The sequence below is a fragment of the Palaemon carinicauda genome, chromosome 2, assembly GCF_036898095.1.
Source record: "Palaemon carinicauda isolate YSFRI2023 chromosome 2, ASM3689809v2, whole genome shotgun sequence".
NCBI classification, from domain to species: Eukaryota; Metazoa; Arthropoda; class Malacostraca; order Decapoda; family Palaemonidae; genus Palaemon; species Palaemon carinicauda.
Genome location: NC_090726.1, coordinates 64,258,094 through 64,267,218, shown reverse-complemented (window position 1 = coordinate 64,267,218; position 9,125 = coordinate 64,258,094). Strand labels below are relative to the sequence as shown.

At 37.2% G+C, this 9,125-nt stretch overlaps 1 pseudogene; it reads right to left on the bottom strand.

Annotated features, from left to right (window-relative positions):
• Positions 1-1,056: 1,056 nt before the first annotated feature.
• On the bottom strand, positions 1,057-7,029 carry LOC137617146 (uncharacterized; annotated as a pseudogene).
• Positions 7,030-9,125: the final 2,096 nt, after the last annotated feature.

The window sequence follows — 9,125 nt, the reverse complement described above, 5'->3', positions numbered from 1 at the left end:
GTCTGTAGCGAACTCTGCCGTTAATCTCTTTTGTTTTTTTCATAGAATCAACTGATTTCAGAGGACAGTGTTTGCACCTGTTAGCTCTTATTGTCCCTGTAGCACCATAATTTCTGTCCTTCAGTTCTGTAAGAAGTTGAAATGAAGTGAAGAGATTATCAAAATATGTATTATATGGAAGTGACCGTTTATCTTCTGACAATGAATCAATGTTTTTCAAGACTGTAGCAGCACATTTGCCAAATCCCTTCTCGTTCACTTCATTTCCTTCATAGGTACGTCCTTGATAAAGATCAAAGGTGACTAGATAACCATCGTCTGAATTTAGACACCAAAGTTTATAGCCAAATCTAATTGGTTTCATTCTGATGCACTGTTTACACCCATGCTTACCATAATATTCGACCATTGCTTCATCATGAGAGAGTGACTTCACGGGTTGAAAATGCTCAATGAATTTCTTTGTTAGATGTCTAACGAGTGGACGAACTTTGGCATATTTGCCAGTTGTATCTTAATTTAGAATTATCAGAAAAATGAATGAATTGCATGATTTTTTCAAATCATCATCATCTCATTGCTTGATAGACAGCTTCATTTCTTGTCACATATGAATTTCTCCAAAACATCCTCCGAGAAGATACAGGAACGATGCCAGACACTATCAAAATTCCAATGAACACTTTCATTTCATCTTTGGTTACCAAGAAGTCTGTTTCACCTTTGAGAGTTGCATAGATAATTGTCTGATCCACTAACATATTCCACATATCATCATCAAAAAATAGTTCGAAAAGTTCAGTTGGAGTAAAATCCCTATATTTTGCATAATTTGCCTCGGGAAACATACAGTCACCAGGTGTGAGAGAAGTGCCAAATGGTCTTATAGCTTTTGATAGGTGAAGAACTATGAGCTGCACCATCATCTTCAGCAGTACGACGTTCTTCGTGGGAAATAGCTTCATCATTACCACTCAGTTGAGGTTCACAATCATCTTCAGTTGTACGTCGTCCGTCATGGAAAACAGCTTCAGCATTACCAATCAGTTGTCTGCCTTACAAATTATCTATCAATCCACTATCGTCTTCATCAGCAGAGTCTTCATCAGTCAATAGGCCTGTATCTGTAGGCTCAATGTAAACTTTTGCATGACTATCGTCTTCTTCTAATATAGCTAAAATGTCATGCATAGTCAGTGATCTGAAATATGAAACATGAAATGGATTTAGAATATGCTACAAATACGATATTCATAAAATATGTGTACACAGAAAAAAATGTACCTGCATTAGCTCAGCGAACCATATATGGCACAGCAAATATAAAATGATATGCAGAAAAAAGAATGGATTAGACAAATATGAAAGTTAAATTGAGAGGTCAGTTTATTACTTGTTCAACACATGCAATTACCAAAAGAACATATTTATCAAAGAAATGTGCAAAATATACTTTCTTTGTACTGGAAGCCATTGTTTTGGGCAGAGAACAGCGGCACTTCTTTTCAGCAGAGCACAGACTGGCAGCTTTGAGGGACTGTACTCATATGAACATGTTGTAGCAGGTTTGGTGTGCATTCCCAACACACTTGTTCAGGCTTGTCTCAGCACAGAGTGATATATGATGCAATATCGCATCATGCTGTTAATGTGCCATATTTGTACCACTGAGATGAAATGGGTTAATTTATTATTGAGGACTAATAATTGCTAAACAAATTTCAGAGATCTTTTTAAGAAAAAATAAGAAGCAGATAAGATATATTTTATCTTATTTTCTACAAATGTGACTGGGGAACTTCATTATTCATCACTTCATTTTGCTAAAAGTAATAATTATCTGACTTATCACAATAATCATGATCATGACATTCATCTGTGGAAGAGCAGTGATGGAATCCTGCAAATAGGGCTCTTCTCATTTCGTCAATGCTTGTTCCTGCAAAAGTTCTAATTGCATGTCCATAATAAAAAGCCAGAGCTTCAGTAACATGATCTGTGAGCTTAATTTTTTCCAGCAAGTAATTTCATCCTTCTCCCATTTACTACTTTCACACATGTCATCTTCAGGTTTTCTAAAGCTTTACAAAACTATTTACACACATGGTTGACACCTTCAATTTTCCTGACAATTACTTCTATATCAAAGTATGGTCTTATGGGGTTTGGTTCATAATCCCGAATCTTAAAATTCTGAATGTCAAAATCCCGAAACTTAAAATCCTGAATGTATTAGAATCCTGAATTATCAGAAAACCGAAATTTAGATTCCCGAAAGATCAGAATCCCGAAAACTATAGCCATTCTCCATTCCTTAAGTTTTGTTTTTCTCTTTCTTTTTTTAATTCTTTCTTTCTTTTCTCTTTTTTTGTATAATTCCCTACCTATCTAGGTGATTTACAGAATATTTTATAATTTCTATACAAATTTTACTTAGTATTTGTTATCCAGTCTATCTTCTTATTCAGTATTTTACTGAATATGGCTTTATTTTATTTTATTTTTTTTGTTTGTAGGCCATTGCCAGCTCTCTAATCCTCTCTTTTTATATATTCGTTTGTCTGAAATTACCAGTAATTGTCCCATATGCAAGGAAACAAGGGATTTGTCCGACATCATTAAAGGATTAACTTTGTGGGGAAACTTAAAACAAAAAAGAAAAAGAAGATATACCTTTATTTCAACACCTTTACAAAACAGTATTTGAATCATTGAGAATACATTAAAACATTTAAAACTAGACTATGGAAATATTTTAAAATGAAATATTATGAGCAATAGCCCAAAGATAGTTCATAAGATCTGGTCGGTTTTCACGATCGTTAACTATATTTTGTATCCTTTCTTCATGACGGATAACACATTTTTTTCTTTTTGGACAAGACTCGCCTCGCAGAATGCGTTCACATTCATTCATTACGTGCTGCTGCTCTTTTTGAAACTCACCAATTATACGATAAACACCGACATGCGCATTTCCTACTAAATTTTCCCATCGCCTGTGCCATGCTTCGACATTGTTCTGGGTACGAGGAAATCCACTTTGGAAGCATTCATACATACAGAGACTCATACATACAGAGACTCATACATACAGAGACCACAAATTTGGTAGAAACAATGGAGGCAATCGAACAGCTACACTGTTTCGCAGATATTTTCTTATTCTGCCATGCACATAATTAGTTTCAAACCAATCGACAACTTCATGAGCTTCATCAGGCAGATGCAGTTTCAGTTCATCGAAAGCTCCTGGCATTTCAGCAGATGGAAGGAATGCTAATGCAAACAAATGACATAGTTTTAGACTGAAATTTTCGCTGTTACCCTATCGTATAGCCAATCCACTTGACTGAAGTCTGCGCCAAATGCACTGGCCAAAGTGGAAAAAACAAACTTTATTGGTAACCGCTTCAATTTCACTTTTTGTGGCTTTGATTACACTTAACTCTTGATCTGTCATTATGATTCAAGGGTTAAAACACAATCCATTCGCGTCTGCAAAGTCTACCAAATCTTCAAATAACCGTTTATAAAGTGACTCACTTTTTCCTGTCATTAGAATATATATATATATATACTAGCGGATATGTTCTAGAAGTATCTGAGCAAACAGGGGCATGAATTGTGTAAAGTTGATAAGAAATTGTGGGGACAGTTTTGAAGGTTCCGTCCATGATCCACATTGAAGCATGTGCTAGTTTCTCTACACTAGCTTTAGTGGTAAACATTAGAAGTCTCTCTCCTTCAAGAGTCGAATCCTTCACTAAAAACAATTCAGCATATAATGTTTTTTGCAGCAGCAGAGGAACTTCTATATCAATAATAGTCTTTGGTTCTGGAAGATGATGAGCTTGCCGAATTCTTTTAATCTTTTGACAAAGTGCATTTTGTGATGGCAAACATGGAACAATTTCCAGGTAAGCAGTGGTTGTACACGATTGTATAATCTGACATGGGGCATCTTTTGTGTTTTTTAGCTTGGTTTTTTTACTTCACCTATGATCTTCGAAACGTTCGCTCCACTTGCATTGGGTGAATGGTTGGGGTCTACAGTTTTTTTTAAGAATATGTTGTTCATTTGAAAATATGGTTATTGCTCGGCCTTTGCAATTAAGCAGTTTCTTACTTTCACAACACCATTAGTATCTATTGTTTAAAATTTCCTCTTTCACCTTCAAATAGCCATGTGCATTCAACTTATTAAAACCTTTTTGCGAAGGAACAATTTCACAGATCTCTTCCATTGTTGTTATGGGCTTTATGCTTTTAGTATTTTGTAGACCACAATGGAGAAGTGACTTAATGATAACACAGGAACAGACTAAACTAAAAGACATCGTTACAAGAAGCCTAAAATGGTAATTGCCCCAAGCTCGTACAAGAGAGGGAGAGAGAGATGGTTAAGACAAATGGATAATTTACTGGGATTATGATAATTTGGGATTTTAAGATTCGGGATTTTGATAATTCAGGATTTTAATTCATTCGGGATTTTAAGTTTAGGGATTTTGACATTCGGGATTTTAAGCTTCGGGATTTTGATCGGAACCTCGTCTTTTGGCATCATTCTTTTTCTTTATTTTATCAAATGCAGTGCTATCTCCATCTGACAGCGTTGTCTCATAACATAATTTAAATTCCCTTGATTGAGCCCACACGTGTACGGCTGCGCTCCCTTCTTTACCTCCATTCCATGTTGTTGTTTTAGATTGCCTGGCACTCATGGCCAGGTACGGGCTCCTTGCAGCCTGTAGGTGTTGGTTTTTTTTTAGGTTTATAGTTGATTTAGGTTATGGGATAATCTGCAACATTTATTTGAAGGTGGTTTTGGGATAGGATGTTGGTTAAGGATGATCAGCAACTTTTATTTGTAGGTGGTTTTGGATAGGATGTGGGTCAAGGGTAATCAGCAGCTTGCTTTTCTTATTTTAGAGGCACCCCAGCCTCCTTTGGGTCAAAGGAAAAGAAGAAGGTGATGGAGTGGAGAAGGCATCCTCCCCAAAAGAGCCTACTGGCTCCCATTGTTTAGTTTGAGAGAAAGAGGTTCAGCAGTAAGTCCCGATGAGTAGAAAGGCTCGGGAAGAAGTTGGGAAAGGTTTAGTTAGAGATATTGGTATAGAGGAAGTAAAAAACTTCCTTGGTAGGTTGAGCTTAAGATTTTGGGATGAGCAATAGTATAAAGTTTCAGCTGAGTAGGAGAGAGCTTAAAATGTGTTTGGTTAGCGGATGTCAGTAGTAGAGAAAGGGTGAAATAAACATTCCTGTATCTGAAAATACTAGAACAAAAGTAGAAATAATATTTTAATTATTTATTGTGGTCATTGAGACGTTTACTTGCTTTCAGATTAATGTTTAGTTGGTAGGGATTCCTGAAACTTCAATAAAGAGAGAAGAGAGATTGCAAGTGGGAGAAGAGCTAAAAAGAGGTTAAGCATGGTTTAAGTTAGGTTACCCAAGTTCAAATTGGTGCTGTTATTACTTTATTTAGGGGAAGGGTAGCTGTGGAGAAAGGCTGAGAATGTATCAAAATTAGCAATAATGTGTTTTACAATTGCTGTCGCGGTTACAGGAATGTTGGGGTTGAAATCCTGTCTTAGAAGGCTCGTTTTTTGACAATTCAATAGGTAGTGTTGCAGAGGTTCATCAGTTAGTTGCCGACAGTTGTTGCACGGTCTTTCAGGTCTCTGTAGTGCTGCTGGGTCCTTGTTGTTATCAATGATGATTTGCCAGTTGCACAGATATCCCAGTTGCAGTCTGCAAATAATGACTGCAACTTGGCGGGGAATTTTTCTTGCAAGTGGATACAGGATTAGGTTTGTTGCTCCGATGTACCATATGGCTGATCTGGATCCATCAAGGAAGGCTCGTCTTTGCTAGTCTTTTGCATGTTGCAAAAGGCTATTATTTGATCCTTGATGGTTGAAGTGTAATACTGATTTTTGGCACATTAGGGCAGATTTGGCTAGGTGATCGGCCTCATCATTGCCAGTGATTCCAGTGTGACTTGGGATCAAATTTAGGGTTATTTGCCTGTTGTTGACTTGGTGAGCTAAGGCTAGGTACTGTATTGCTGTGATCAGGTAGACATTTTCAGTGGGTTCTTTGTTGCTGAGGGCCAGAATGGCTGCTCTTGAGTCTGTGTGGATTATTGTGTTTCCTCCATGTAGACTGGCCAAGTGTTGTAGGGGTTTGGCAATCGCCACTAGCTCGGTTTTTAGCGTGGCGGCGTGGTTTGAAAGCCTCCAATTTTCTCTGTAGCCTGATGGAGAAACCACTAAGCTGCAGGAATATCATGATCAAGTGATCCATAAGTATAGTAGATGTTGGGGGCTGAGGTGTTGCTAGTTGCATTTTTGGCTGCTGCTGTGAGTTGTTCTAGTGTCCAGAGAGCTTTACTTGCAGCTGGAAGGATGCTGAAGTTGTACTGGATGGAGTTCAGAGACAAAGGGCCAGAAGTGATGTAGCCATCGTGCTTTTGTTGCCCCTTTGTCTTGTAGGCTTCATTTTACATCTGCATTCTTCTAAGTGTGTCCAGCAGTCTCTTTGCGTGCGTCTTTGGCGGATCAATCTCCTCCGGCAAAGGGAGGAGTCTTTTAAGTTTGTTATTCAGAGGGCAGTCTCTGTCTCCTTTGATCGACTTGAATATGATACTGCAGTTTCTGATGTCGATCCTTGCTGAAAGGGAAATTAGGTTAGTTTCGACTCTTTACAAGCAGAGTCTGGTCCACATTAGAGAGCCACTGATGAGTCTCATAGCATTGTTTTGTACCACTTCTAAGGAGGCTTTTTAAGTTTCGCTCAGCGAGGTGAGCGTAGGTGCTGCATAGTCGATGTGAGATCGAATTGCTTGAATGTAAAACAGTCTTAGGAGGCTGTTTGATACTCCATGTTAGGAGGGAGTTCATTCGTTTCATGGCTGAGTGACAAATTTTTGTTGTCTCTCGGAGGTGGGTTACTTCGTTGGCAGGTGATAATACCTCCACTCTTCCGCTATAATTTGTTACACTTGTTCTTCTGAGCTGCCATTAGCTCTCTGTATTTCCCATCATTTATCTTTTAACTTTCTAGTGTTCTTTTATAAGAATTAAATGTCCCACAATAGTTACTCAGAGTTTCATAATCTGTCACAACCCCTGTATGTCTCAATTGCAGCTCCAAACCCCATAATTTGACATACACCCCCACTTTTGCCAACTGCTATCAAGTGACACACTTACTGGCAGTATACCATTTTCTGTTGTAATTCACAATTTATTTTCATAATATCTAAACAGTTCTTTAATATTCATATAAAAGAATTCTACTTAAGGAATAGCCATCTTAGTAACATGACTTGAATACCTTTTATAAGTGTTGAAGATAATTTCCTCCAAACTCTTAACATTCGCATAATTTTGTGAATCCATTATACCCTAAACCCAACAACATTGTATTATGTATATAGCCTAAGTATTGATGTTACTTGTAAAAAGATTTGCTCAAACCACTTTCATCACTGATAATGATTTCACATTTGTTACAATTCACAAATATTCTTGAATCAAGACATTTCGAAATTAATTCCATTGTAGTGTTATTTTTGAGGCAAAAAAGACAGGCCATCCATTTTACAACACTCCCCTGATATTCATTGCTAATAATGAAGTATCTATCACTGGATATATTCACAGCTTCATTCGTAAACAGAGCTTTACAAATTACTGACGAACATACAGTATTGCCATTACAATTTTCACACTTGGAGTCTCTTTTAGCAGCTTTTCCTTCTGAATGTGTGTTATTTTGACAATGTCTCGCACGTTTGGTTGGTCTAGGTATGTTTATGATGATGTGAGATACGTGTAGAATTAATGAGCTCTTCAAATTCAATTAGTAACAACGTGAAATGCTTATTGTCCATCAGCAATGCCTTGAAAACTGTCAACAAATTCAAGTGATTGTTTTGGTATGAAAAGTCTATGTCAAATGGTCGCTAGGCAACGTGTATGAGAAGCCTTCACTGAGAAACACATTGGGAAAGGAAAGCCACGAGTAAAAGTAATGAAAATTAAAAACCCAGAATGTAAAATAAAAGTAGGATATTGCGATGCATTTTGGTTTGACAGCAGAATTTAAAGACCACTCGTCATTTAAAAGTCTGTGACATTTAAAACTAAGTGTGCGAAAACATGAGAATACTCCTACAAAATTATGTAATTATACTAACAATGTTATGGGATGATCATGTTGATTTCAAATTTTGGACAATTATGTGCCTATTTTATAGATCAATGGTTCCTTAACTGTACTGTAAGTGTTCGCTGTTTTCATTCGGATGACTAGCACTGTTTGGCAACTCGCTGCAAACGTAGCCTACACTTACATATTGTAGAGTACAGTAGTCCTGTACAGTATAGTTAATAAACAGTACTATACTTTTACTGTAATACTTTACTGTACAATATGTATACAATGAGACTGTATTTAAGATTAATTAAGTGTACATATTTTTTTACAAAGACCCCTAACCATTTTTGTATGAAGTTCTACGCAGTCTTGAAGCGTGAAGCAACTCCTGATGCGTTGTCTCGTGCCCATTACTGTGGAGAGTCACTAATCTACAGTACATTACCTGATAAATATAAACACTATGCAGGAGTATGTACTACTGTTTATAAATATATAACTTTTTTTTTTTTTTTTACATCAAAATGGGATTCTGCTAAAAAAGAACTGAAGCGGGAAATGCTCACGTGAGGAAAGACGATGCAAGACTGAGGCCGAGTCAGCAGGGGAGGCTCACATGAGGAGTGACAATGCAAGACTAAGGCTGAGTCAGCAAAAGATGGGATGTTGTGCTTTGTAGAGAGGGAAGTGGCGTGAAGCTAGCCGGGTGCAAAGTAGCGCGGTCTGTTTGAAATTGTCACACTGCGAGAGTACTCATGAATCCGTGAATATGGGATTTTTCATTTAATAGGTTATATATTTCTGTGTCGCGAAAGAGCAAACTCGTGAAGAAAACCCGCTGATGTGGAGGGTTGACTGTATTGCCTTGTCATTGGATCTTGAAATTATTCCACTTGAAATATTAAAAATATCCTTTGCAATAAATACTGTTTTATCATAATTAGGATTTAAAGGAC